The sequence below is a fragment of the Crinia signifera genome, chromosome 1, assembly GCF_055691185.1.
Source record: "Crinia signifera chromosome 1, ASM5569118v1, whole genome shotgun sequence".
NCBI classification, from domain to species: Eukaryota; Metazoa; Chordata; class Amphibia; order Anura; family Myobatrachidae; genus Crinia; species Crinia signifera.
In genome coordinates, this window is record NC_139217.1 from 350,257,630 (window position 1) to 350,271,767 (window position 14,138).

Genomic DNA, 14,138 nt, shown 5'->3' on the forward strand with positions numbered 1-14,138 from the left:
AGCAGCAGCACCAACAGCAGCAGCAGCAACAGCAACATCATCTCCCATTGCTATTCAGAGGCAGGCTACACTGTGTATCACCGGTTTCAGTAAAAGGCACACAGCGGAAAACCTCCTAGAAAAACTACGGGAAGTCATTGCGCAATGGCTTACCCCACTTGGACTCTCCTCGGGATTTGTGGTATCCGACAATGCCACCAATATTGTGAGTGCATTACATGTGGGCGAATTCCAACATGTCCCATGTTTTGCTCACACAGTAAATTTGGTGGTGCACCATTTCTTGAAAAAGGACAGGGGTGTTCAAGAGATGTTGTCCGTTGTTCGGAAAATTTGTGGACATTTTCGCAATTCTGCAAGTGCGTGCAGGAGATTGCAAGACTTGCAAGAAAAGCTAAATTTGCCCTGCCATCAGCTGAAGCAAGAGGTGGTCACGAGGTGGAATTTCACCCTCTATATGCTTCAGCGGATGGAGGAGCAGCAAAAGGCCATCCAAACCTACACCTCGACCTATGACATAGGGAGAGGAACGGGAATGCACCTGAGCCAAGCTCAGTGGAGAATAATTTCCGTGGTGTGCAAGATCCTGCAGCCCTTTGAGGCTGCTACACGCGAAGTTAGTTCTGACACTGCCAGCTTGAGCCAGGTCATTCCCTTGATAGGTCTTTTGCAGAAGCAGTTGGAGAAATTGAAGGAGGAGTTGAAGCACACTGATTCTGCTAGATATGTTGGGCTAGTGGATCAGGCCATTAGTTCCCTTTGCAACGATCCAAGGGTCGCGGATGTCTTACAATCAGATCTTTACATTTTGGGGACAATGCTGGATCCTAGGTTTAAGTCTTACATCGTGTCTTTGTTACCAATGGGAACAAATCTGCAGAGGTGCAAAGACCTCTTGGTCCAAAAATTGTCAGCTGAAGTGGAACGTGGCAGGCGCACAACTTCTCCTTCAATTTCTACCACAGGGGTTGCGAGGAAAAAGCTCAATTTTCCTAAAAGACCGACTGCTATTCAGTCCGGAAATCTATTTGACATCTGGTCCGGACTGAAGGAGCTTCCTAGCATCATGGACATGTCGACTGCCACAGACTATGATGCTATCACCATTAAAAGAATGGTGGATGACTACTTTGCTGATAGCATCAATATAGGTATGTCAGACTGTCCATTCCATTACTGGCAGGAAAAAAAGGCAATGTGGCATCCTTTGCACAAACTGGCTTTGCTTTATTTAAGTTGTCCACCCTCCAGTGTCTATTCTGAGAGAGTCTTCAGCGCAGCTGGGAACCTTGTTAGCGATCGGCGTAGGAGGTTACTTCCACAAAACGTGGAGAAGATGCTCTTCATAAAAATGAATTTCAAATTCCACAAACTGGACCTCCTTCGCCAACACTTACGTCCTCCTACTGCACACAGTCCTCCTGTATTGGTTGATTCCAGCGACGACGAATTAATTGTGTGTCAAGAAGAGGATGAGGCTGAGGAATCTGACGCTGAGGATGACCTCTTGTAAAGCCAGTTTGTGCAATGCCCATTGCCTTTTATTTTTCGTGGGGGCCCAAACAAACCAATCATTTCAGCCACAGTTGACAGTCCCTCCCGCTGCAGTCCCTGTCGCTGAAATGATTGGTTTGTTAAACTGTGCATGTCCTGTATTCAACATAAGGGTGGGTGGGAGAGCCCAAGGACAATGTCATCTTGCACCTCTTTCTGCGTCGTTTTGTGGGCTCTTTGGAGCGTCATTAATTTTAAAATCTTTGATGGATAAATGGTGGGGAGATGGGTGATTTATCTCGCCACCTCATCTATTATAGATTCAATGATGTCATCGGGGACATCCATGAACTCACCCTAACTATTATTATCGTACTTATTTTTGGATGGGATGTCCCGGATGGATGGCTGGGTCGGAGGGCCCCAGCAAATGTTTTTCTTCTTCTTTTTTCATCTTTTTTTGGCTCTAGCCAGCCATACCAAACAAATTAACCTTAGCGGTAAATTGGGTGACAGATGTCGCAGACTCATTGACCTCACAAACACCACAGTCTAGGGTGGACTAGATCTCCAAACCTGGGGTCCTAGAGAGGTGGAGGAATTTGTTCATCTGCAGTAGCGCACGCAGGGGGGGTTTCTGAGTACCTAGAAACCCCCCCAGGAGTCTTAGGTCCCTAGGCTGAAAGCTGAGGGTCCCCTCTTTCCATAGGTACAAGAATTTTAAAAATCGGCCCTTGGGAACCGGAGATATCTGACGTCAAAGCAGTGGTCCCCATCCAAGCCTGTTAATTGCTTTTCCAAGTCAGATATTTCAGGTTCTGTCTAACACAGAGTTTTTCTGAGGGTATATTCCTAAAGCTGGGACTCTGCTTCTTTGATAGACACTAGTAGCTTGTCTCTACTGTTCCCAGAACCGGAGATATCAGCCTTCAAGCAGCTGGTTACTGCTCCAGCTCCACACACCTGGTATGTAGTTTTATATGCTCGTTGGCAGATTGCTCTGCCTCCTGAACTCTCATCCCCTAGTCCTCAATAACATTTGGTAGGTGGTATTCTCTTGTTTTTAATTCCATTAAAATCTAAGAAATCTATTACCGGGAACTGGAGATATCTGCAGTCAAGCAAGCTGTCCTCCCACCAGAAAATTATGAATAATAAGCCCACTCCACTATACACCCCTCCTCTGCATATTAAACATCTTGTATAACCCTGGAAGTTATGTATCAGGGCCCCTTCATTCAGCCCAATGCCCTCTTCTCCCACCTCATCTCCCACCATCTGTGCAGTAAAGGGGTAATTAGTGGAAATTACTAATCCAGGCCCTGCATGCTGAGCTGTTGATATAATACCTCCTACCACCTGTGGGACATCAAAGCTTTCCCCACCCCTACCACTGGAGGATCGGTAGGGGCCCCAATAAATTGTTAGGCCCAGGGGCCTACACTGCTGTTGATGCCCCTGTATGTATATATATATATATATTTAAATTATTTTTCTTATTATTTATATACATTTGGTCTATCTATAATACTTTAACTGACCCGGCATATACTGGGTCACCTAAGTGTCCATCTCCGTGCTTTGCTCCGCCCCTCTGGAAACCCCCTTCTGAAAATCCTGCGTTTGCCACTGATCTGCCACCAACTACCCCCCTCCCCTCCACCAATTAGGTGATAAATGAAGAGGCGACTGGAAATGTTCCCAGAGTTCACCAATCAGTTTATTATATTATCAATTAATAATTAATCAGAAAATCAGGCCAGATAGGGGTCTTATTACATTTTAAAGTGATACAAACAGATACTAAATATATCTTTTACATATTCTCGCCTTTGATTTTTTTTACTTGAATTGACAAGTGCTTTGCTTTCCTTTTGTGGTGAGTCTTTCGTAGGACTCTTGTACAGAATTTTTTGCAGGACTCTTTTTTACAGGACTTTGGTCGATACGTTGGAAAGCAGTTGGTGATTTTGCACTTAATCGACGTTTCACCCTGGTTTCCTCACTTTTCTTTTCGGAAGACTTTTCTGAAGACTTCATCACCTTTTGCTTTTTGGGCGTGGAGTAAGTTGTACTCTCTGCAGAGGTTCCATTGCAGATCCTTTTCCTGGGAGACTGATCATTTGGTAGATTTTTCTGTTGCATTTCTGTACTATGGCTTGGTCATTTTTCTTTCTGTTTTGTACAATCGGACATGTAAATGTCAGGCTGGGTGGTAGGGCTCTACCTCGTCTTTTGGTGCCTTTTGGCTCTTTGGAGCAGAGACATCCGTGGTCTTCGCCATTCCTCTAATTATTATATATATTTATTGGATGGGATGTCCCGGATGTCGGGCTGGGTGGGAGGGCCCCAGCCAATCTTTTTCTACCTCGTCTTTTGGTGTCTTTTGGCTCTTCGGAGCAAGAGTAAATATTTGGCCATCTGATGGATGAATGGTGGGGAGATGGGTGATTCGCTCTCCATCATCATCCATTATGGATGACAATATGTCCTCAGAGACATCCGTGGTCTTCGCCATTCCTCTAATTATTATATATATATATTTATTTGGTGGGGGGGCCACAGCCAATCTTTTTCTTCATCGTCTTTTTGCGTCTTTTTTGGCTCTTCGGAGCAAGAAAGACTTTTTGGGCATCTGATGGATGAATGGTGGGGAGATGGGTGATTCGCTCTCCACCTCATCCATAATGGATGAAAACATGTCCTCAGGGACATCCATGGTCTTATTCATTCCTAGACCGAGTGCGTGGCTTCGGGAGGAACACACGTGATTTGGTGAAGTGGTGAGGGAGGTAAGGGAAAACACACCTAGCCAGCCAGCTCAAACAAATTAACCTTAGCGGTGAATTGGGTGACAGATGTAGCAGACTAATTGACCCTACTACATAGATAGCGGTCTATAAGGGTAGACCTATATAGGGATCTACTAACCTGGGGTCCTAGAGAGGTGGAGGCCACCAATTACCCCACCCCTGCCACCAATTACCCCACCCCCCTCCACCCATTAGGTGATGGATGAGGAGGCAACTGGTAATGCTCCCAGCGTTCAGAAACCACGTGACCTCACGCCAGATAGGGATCTTGTTAGATATTAAACTGATATAATCAGATACTGCCTTGCAGACTAAATAAGTGCTGCACGAAACGCCCACTGCTCCTTGGCTGAACATGAGGAAGAGTGCTCAATCAAGCCAAACAGGGGTTTTGGTACTTGATTGGATCTTCTACCAGAGGAGCGCAGCTACTAGTATAGCTTTGAACGAAGATCGGTCCTTCTCTATTGGGGAAGAATAGATGTCATCAGTGACATCCAGAGTATATCCTCCTTTTGGGATAGTATGGATGGATTTATAAATGTTTGGGAAGAAGTAGTCCCAACAGCTGCTGATGGTCAGTGTACTAGACCAAGTGCGTGCCTTCGGGAGGAACACATGTAATGTGGTGAAGTGGTGAGGGAGGAAATGGAAAACGTACGCCTAGCCTGTCTGGTCAAGTTTGATAAGTAGGTATCTTAACAAACCACGTGACCTCACGCCAGATAGGGGTCTTGTTAGATATTAAACTGATATAATCAGATACTACCTTGCAGACTAAATAAGTGCTGCACGAAACGCCCACTGCTCCTTGGCTGAACATGAGGAAGAGTGCTCAATCAAGCCAAACAGGGGTTTTGGTACTTGATTGGATCTTCTACCAGAGGAGCGCAGCTACTAGTATAGCTTTGAACGAAGATCGGTCCTTCTCTATTGGGGAAGAATAGATGTCATCAGTGACATCCAGAGTATATCCTCCTTTTGGGATAGTATGGATGGATTGATAAATGTTTGTGAAGAAGTAGTCCCAACAGCTGCTGATGGTCAGTGTACTAGACCAAGTGCGTGCCTTCGGGAGGAACACATGTAATGTGGTGAAGTGGTGAGGGAGGAAATGGAAAACGTACGTCTAGCCTGTCTGATCAAGTTTGATAAGTAGGTATCTTCACAAACCACGTGACCTCACGCCAGATAGGGGTCTTGTTAGATATTAAACTGATATAATCAGATACTACCTTGCAGACTAAATAAGTGCTGCACGAAACGCCCACTGCTCCTTGGCTGAACATGAGGAAGAGTGCTCAATCAAGCCAAACAGGGGTTTTGGTACTTGATTGGATCTTCTACCAGAGGAGCGCAGCTACTAGTATAGCTTTGAACGAAGATCGGTCCTTCTCTATTGGGGAAGAATAGATGTCATCAGTGACATCCAGAGTATATCCTCCTTTTGGGATAGTATGGATGGATTGATAAATGTTTGGGAAGAAGTAGTCCCAACAGCTGCTGATGGTCAGTGTACTAGACCAAGTGCGTGCCTTCGGGAGGAACACATGTAATGTGGTGAAGTGGTGAGGGAGGAAATGGAAAACGTACGCCTAGCCTGTCTGATCAAGTTTGATAAGTAGGTATCTTCACAAACCACGTGACCTCACGCCAGATAGAGGTCTTGTTAGATATCAAACTAATCAAATGTTCTCTTCTCTTGCTAATGGTGTGGAGGTTCTAAAAGAGGAGTGCAGCTACAAGGGGGGGGGGGGGTATTAAACTGCCACAATGTCTGCCCCTGTAGTGCTGCTCTGCTTCCAACATGTGCCAGGTTGGAAGTGTAAGGTCCACATGTATGTGATGCCCACTGCTGTCGCCTAGCTTAGTCATCCAGCTACCTCGGGATAACCTTATGGCCCTACTACAGTAAATGAAAACGATTTTGTGAGCTGTGAAGTGATCAAAATTGTCTAGAAATGAGTGGAAACTAATGTTATTGAGCTTAATAACACTTTAGGGGCAAAAACAGGCCTGAAAACTATTATTTTAGCAATTTTTAGCATTTTTCTAAATAAATCCAGATCCAAAACCAAAACCAAAACCAAAACCCGCAAGGGTGGTTTTGCCAAAACCAATCCAGATCCAAAACACGAAGGGAGATCCAGATCCAAAACCAAAACCAAAACCCGAAAAAGTGGCCGCCGCACATCTCTAGTTGTTATTATTATACCCAGAAAAAGTAGGTGTGATATATTCAGTCTAGGTCAACATCAAAAGGTCAACATGTATAAGGTCGACAACAACAAAAGTTCGACATGGAAAAGGTTGACATTAGGTTTTCACTTCTTTGTGATTCAATGTCGACACCTGAGCATGTGGACCCCCAATTAGTGTAGCACTTTGCTTGCAATATTTCAGGCCACTTTGTAGCTCCCAATCGGAGTCCAGTAAAAAGACCTTCTTGTGTTGACCATATCCATTGTGCTGTATTGACCATATGCATGTGTCAACCTAGTCACTCTAATGGTCATTGGATAAACAGAAATCTGTCATTGAATAGCAGGACAGGACCAAGATTATGCAAACAAGCATCCACACCCCTGTGCCGTACCCCCCCCCCCCCCCCTCCACTCAACCTTTTTCATGAGCATCCATTTTCATAGTAAAAGATTCTCTCTCCTCTAGAAGGGGTGTCGGACGACTCACTGACAGTTGGGATTCTGACAGTCATTACCCCGACGTTGGAATCCCGACTGCTCCCTCGTGGGGGTACACGACCCCCATAGAGGGAGAATAAAATAGGTGGCGAGCACAGAGAGTCACTGTGCCCGCAGCATGGTAAGCACAGCGAGCCCGCAAGGGGCTTCGTTGCACTCCCCCCGCTGTGCAGTCGGGATTCCGATGTTGGGCTAATGACTGTCGGAATCCCGACTGTCGGTGTGTTATACCACACCCTCTAGAAGTTAGGGTGCATGACTGCAGAGAAACGCCTTTGTACCCTTAACACTCTCTTAAACCCCGAATTGATTATTACAACAATTCCCTTTCTGTATTAGATTTATCTCCTTTGTCTGTTTTGATTTATGACACTTCTAGGCCAATGTGGTTGTCAAAATTACTTACCATATAAGGGGCGGGATGTAACGCAGTGCTAGTCCGGTGGCTGTGCATGATCCCGACCGAACTCTGAGTTATGACAATCATGCACAATCAGGGCACCGGAGAAGTATGCCGGGCTCCGGTAAAATGTTGGGGGTGGGGCATATTCGCTGGAGGTGTGACCACTTTGCACAATTAGGCCACTCACCCAAAACGTTAAGGGGGATGAAAACACACTTTAAAGTCGAGGGAGGAGTGTTATTGTTGCCACCATGTGCCACCACGCTATCGGTGAGATGCTCATGCTGAGCCTGCTGTCAGCACAGCACATGCTGTATAAGTATGTGCTGCCTGGCAGAGACAGAGGGAGTAGGGGGGGTCGGACCAGGGCCCCCGCCGGGTCCCTCCAGCAAGCCCGGTCCCAGGTAATTAGTACCCGCTCCCCCTCCTTCTCGGCAGCCCTGTTCACAATGCAAAACCATGCATAGTAAATAACTGCCACTTTGAGAAAACTTTAGGACTTTGGACTCATACTTTACACTGCATATGATGCTTTTTGAAACGTCAGAAGAAAAGAAGATAATATGAAATACACAATTACTAACATAAAACACTGCATACTTGCATCCTTCCTGCATTAATCAGCCATTCTAAATAATAAAAACAGATAGCACAATGTAGACCTTTGGGTTATGAAGAGAGATCTCAATGTACTTTTTTATATAATAATAATTAGTTGATCTAGAAACCACTTTTAGTTTTTGGGATACATTATTTCTGAAACTGTCCATGTATCTTCTTTTCCTCAGCGATGAAAGAGGTGTTAACTGTGTTTCAAAATGTAAGAATAGTTACAGCTGGCTGCCTACCAAGGTTTGTTCTAATGAATGAGTCATGGGAAGAGGGCTGCGAACAGCAGTTAGATCCATTTGGTATCTAGTAGGTCATCTAGATCCTCATATGTGCTACGATAGCATTATTTAGTCCTTTTGTGTTCACCATAATGCCGTCGACATATAAAGATAACGATTTGCAAACTACATTAGTATTGATTGGTGAAGAGAATTTTAAATTGTTGGAATCCCCTTTTAAGTCATCATTGTAATTATTTTAACAAATAAAACACCCCTGTTCATTTATAATGCTTAACAATCTGCCTACGGCTTTCCCGTGGGTTTATCTTCTCTCTTTTATTACATTTCTTTTAGATTTTACAAAAGCTATGTTGGTTTTAGATTTTTTTTTCTAATGTGAATTCTGCTTGACCTGGGAATAGATCTTTGAAAAAATATTTTTAGACTAAAATAAAAGGTATAATATCTAAAATAATTTTAAAAGTACCAATCTGTTGGTGAGAAATCCTTGATACCCTCCATATACATGATAATACTACCATCTGCTGGATAAAAGTTATAGCACAAGAAATCCTGTAAAAAAAAAATGAATCTTAAACCAAATATGAACTTCTGTTTGCATTTAAAGGTCAATAGGGCAGAAAAGCACACCAGATCATTGTACAGTATACATGTCCTTTCATTTAGCCACGTGCACAAGCACTATGGTATTGCACTACATCATGTATAGTTCATTTGAAGGGAATTTATGTAGTCACTGTGAACAATCAATGGGCATATGTAATATTGTCCAAGTTCGCTGGAGGTGCGGGATATCGGACACACTTGGATGTTTTTTATAAGTGGCAATCATTTACAAGGCATGTTGTTGGCTTATAAAAGATTGCCGCTTTAAAAAAAAATTGAGTTCGGCCAGCAGCTGTAATCCCATACCTCCGGCAAACTGTAGACAGAGTACACCTCAGGTATCAGAATGCAGTCTGTCAGGGAAATGAGCATGCCAGCAACACTTATGCCTACTGTACCTTTTTGCATTTACTCTTTAAACTTGTTGTTTTGTCTTCTATAATGTTTTTATACATTTCTGATTTCCATATAAAAGTACACAATCTTCTATAGACTTAGGGCAGTAAGCTATATAGAGAGACTATTATATCAATTACATCCAAGGCATTATAACATTGGTGGGCAACATACAGCCTGGAGAAAGGATACATCCCCCGAGTCAACTGGTCTGTCATCACAGCACAGGTGCCGGGGACGGGAGAGGAGGTAGCAGTGGCGGGCGGCAACAGGGGGAGGGGTGCCTGAATCGCGGCAACCTGGCTGCGGCCAGAGGCAGCCCCCCTCCCCCAATAAGGTACGAGCCGCCACTGGGTGCAAATATTAACTCAAAGGGCAGTTCACCCAATAAAAGTTGCCCTCTGCAATCAGCGGAGGTCATTAGATTTATGATGACCCGAGGCAATTGCAGCTGCACACTTTCTCCAATAGAGGGGGGATGCTCTAAAGCGATAATGCGGTAAAAACCCCATTACATTACCGCTCTAATGTCCGCACGCCTTTCAGCAGTATTGCAGTTTTGCTGGCGAGACCCTATAGAAGCCTATGGGCTTCTCTCCGCATTGCTGTGTGAGGGATGCGTCATGGATCCCTCCCAGCATGCCCCGCGGCTGGCATCATCATTCTGCGCATGCACAGAGGGACTCCCAGGTCTCAAACCCGGAAGTCCAGGGACGGCGTTGCATCGCAAAGGACAGCTGTTAATGCGATTAGTATTGATGCAGTAGTCAGCGCAAGGGGGCCGGTAAGGGGTGGCGGATGTTAGAGCGTATGCGATTAGTATTGATGCAGTAGTCAGCGCAAGGGGGCCGGTAAGGGGAAGAAGAGTGCAGCTCAACAGAAGAAAGTGGTGCACCCAGGGCTGGTGCTAGGGTGTTCGGCGCCCTCCTGCAAACTTTAAATGTGCGCCCTCTCATACTTTACAAAGGGACAGTGCACACCTAAAAATGACGTGTGTCTCACAAGGAAGGGGCATGGTCACACAATAGTACTCCCGTGCCCAGGAAAACGCAGGCGTGTATAAGCATTTTAGAGGAGGACATCAGCTCCAAGTTGCATGTGCCTGTATTCATTACAGCCACAGAGTAAGTCACTGGCTACTCCTAGCTTGCGATGACTGGTGCCCAGTCTAAAAATCATTTGATGGTGAGCCTGTAACAAAGGACATTTTTGCTCGGCTGCAAATGCTACGCTAGCCGTACACATCTATTTGCACAGCAAGTACAATAATTTGCAAGGCGGGATTTCACTAGAGTTGGGGCATGTCCATCTATTCACTGTCCGCTGCACATTTGCTCAGCAGCAATCAGGTCTGAATCAGGCGCAATGTTGCTCCAGCACATCAATCAGCAACATCCTCCGCTGTCTGTACATGAAGACGTCAGAGGACATCAAAACCATTCCCCCCCCCCCCTTCCTTGCTCTGTTGCTGCCAGCATCAGCAATCAGCAAATGTGTATGCCCTTTCGGATGCCGGATCCCACACTGGGATGTGGCTGGGTAAACACATTGGCCCTTATTCAGGTTGACTCGCTTGGGTGCAAATTCACACCCTTGCGAGTCCCTCTAATCCCACCTTGCGAATGGTTACCCGGCGCCACCCATTCGCACGCCAAATTCCTTCACAAGGCTTGGAGATGAATGTTTTGCATGAACATCCATTCGCATGCCAGAGGGAACCTCCCCCATCTTTCAATGGTCGCCGACCATCGAATGATGTAGAAAGCGCAAGCATACGTAAGGGTGGTCCAGATCACTCGTACATATGAGCGAAGAAATGCAGGGAATGGGTGAGCAGCTGACATCCGGTTTTGTTAGCTGTCCGCCCCCCCGCACGTGCATCAGGACAGCATTAGCATATGTACGCCCAGCGTTTTCATGGGAATGCCCAAGAAACACAGGGCGTACACATATGCTAATGACCCAGCACAGCCAAGGCCACCAAGAGAAATCCTGGGCCCTGGTACAACAACTTCTTGGGGCCCCGACGGACGGAGCTCCGCGCACACTCTGTTGACATGCTCTGCCAGGGGTTAACATTCTCTACCAGGGGTTAACATGCTCTTTGCCATGGGATTAACCTGCTCTGCCAGGGGTTACATGCTCTGCCATGGGTTACATGCTCTGCCCGGAGTTACATGGTCTGCCAGGAGTTACATGCTCTGCCCGGATTTACATGATCTTTGCTAGGGGTTAACATGCTCTGCCAGGGGTTAACATGCTCTTTGCCATGGGATTAACCTGCTCTGCCAGGGGTTACATGCTCTGCATGGGGTTACATGCTCTGCCTGGAGTTCATGCTCTGCCAGGGGTAAACTCCCAAATCATGTGGCGTGCTCTCAGCAGGCCCTGGAGTTGGAGAGTGGAAGGACCTCTGTGATGCTGCTGCCCCCATTCCGGCCCACGTCCGCATTCCCAATGCGTCCCTGAAAAGTTGACTACGGTGCACTCAGACCCAGCGCACTCCCCACCAAATAAAAAAAAACTGTGTGTCCAGACCCGGGCTCCCCTGACGGGCCTGAACCCGGGTAAACTGTACCTGCTCCCCCCGCCCCCCCCCCCATCTCGGTACCCCTGGATAATATCTCCAGATCTCCTACAACAGAACCACTTTCAGAACGATCCAGATTACAGGATAGGTATACTCTTGACCCAGAAATCCTTTTGTGTACATGGCTGGCTTCTGTTTTGGTGCCTCCATGGATCAGTTCTACCTTTTCCATGGCGGGGTTGGGACCTCAGGAAATATCTCTTGGATATTTTATATCGGTGTCTCTATGTCCCTGGGAAACTGCAATTACTGGTCTCACTGCTCAGTTATTCATTGTCCTTTTCTGTGAATCTGCCTAAATGGGGACACTAGGATTATTTTAGCCAGGGCCGGATTGGCCATCTGCACTTCTGTTAAATGCCACAATGGCCAATTGCCTGGTTGGCTGAATTTGTCCTGTGCTGTGCAGCGGTCACCAGTCTCCGACTTGTCTGCAGAAACATGGTCGCCAGCCTCCCGCACTGGGGACATTTCTAGTGCAGGAGACCGCTACAGAGTGAGTGTGGTTGTGGGCCGGATGTGTTCCAGCACTTCCCGCTAGTGCTGCAGCCCTACTCAGTGTCCGTCGTCAGGAACAGTTAAGATAAGCTGTAGAGGGGGAGCCTGGAACCTGTGGTGTCCTGTGATTATAGAGGCAGAGCAGCCTGTGAGGTCCCGTTAATTAAACAGGGGCTGCAGCCTGTGGGGTCCTGTTATACAGGGGGAGCAGCCTGTGCGGTCCTGTTATACAGGGGGAACAGCCTGAGGGGTCCAGTTATTATTATAATACAGGGAGAGCAGCCTGTTGTGTCCTGTTATTATACGGGGGGGGGCTATGCCTCCTTTCCATGAGACCACTCCCCTTTTTGCTGTGAAAGGGTCCCACCTACTGCAGGTTGGCCTGTGTGCTCAAAATGCAAGGGGTGATTTCTGGTCCCAGTCCGGCCCTGAATTTACCCTTGTTGGATTAATCTGTGTCTATCTACTTAGCAGCTGCCATGAGTCTCTGCATATTTCTGAATGATCAGAAAACTAAGGGCGGGATGTTCAAACATCCACAGCCCAGCTCCGCCCCCCTTCGCCGCTCATCGCCGACATAATTATCGCATATGCTGTAACATATGCGATAATTATGGCAAAGGACAGCTCTTGCGTTAAGAGCTGTCCTTTGCGGTGAGAGTCAGTGGGGCGGCGGTGGTGCGGGGCGGCAGTGGGTCAGTGCGCGGCAGTGGTGGGTCACGTTAGAAGCCCATAGACTTCTATGGGGCATCACCAGATTTTTCTGTCGACGCCCCCCGTCGCGGTAACCCGGTGGGGTATGCTTAGATCCCAAAATGTGGAAAAAAAACCTGATAACGGGGTTTTTACTGCATTTTTAGTTTACAGAATCTCCCCCTAAGTCCTTATGTAACAAACATGTGCAGCATAGGTGTAAGCAGTTGTACAGGTACAATCTTCTAAAATCCTGGCAGACAGAATGAAATTTGTGTTACCAAAAATAGTTGATCCTTGATTACAGCAGACGCTAGGATCTTTGCCAAAGTTTTGGCCAATAGACTTAATAGGGTAGTCAAGGATATTGTGCACCCAGATCAAACAGGGTTTATGAGTGGGAAATCTACCTCAGTAAATCTTAGACGGGTCTTTATGTATCTCCAGACATTGGAATATACAGAGGCTGAAGCATCGGTGGCTTCTTTGGATGCTAATAAGGCATTTGATTCGGTCGAATGGCCTTATTTGTGTTCAGTATTAAACACTTTTGGCTTCGGACCATGCTATATTGGTTGGATCTTTTTTTTATATGGGAACCCGACAGCTAGAGTTGCCATAAATGGTTATGTTTCAGAGCCATTCCCTCTGTCAAGAGGCACCCGTCAGGGGTGACCCCTGTCGCCACTGCTGTTTGCAGTGGTGATCGAGCCAATAGCATGTAAGATAAGGGCGACTGTGATCGATCTACTTCGAGAGTTTGGACTCATTTCAGGGCTTACAGTCAATTGGAACAAATCCCATTTATTGATAGTGGAAGGGGAAGGTCGGGGTTAACTTAGGGTTGATACCCCTCTCCCATTGTCAAGGAAATTTTAATATCTTGGGATTGCCGTTTCCAAGGACCCCAAAAACGTTTTCATAGATAACATTGCCCCTTTAATTGAAGAAATTAAAACTAAGTGTAAATGATGGATGAGACTCCCATTAATTGTTGATGGGGTGCATTCATCTTATAAAAAATTTTGCCTAAATTTTTGTACATATTCCAACAATCTCCGATATTCATAGGCGAAGATACATTTAGAA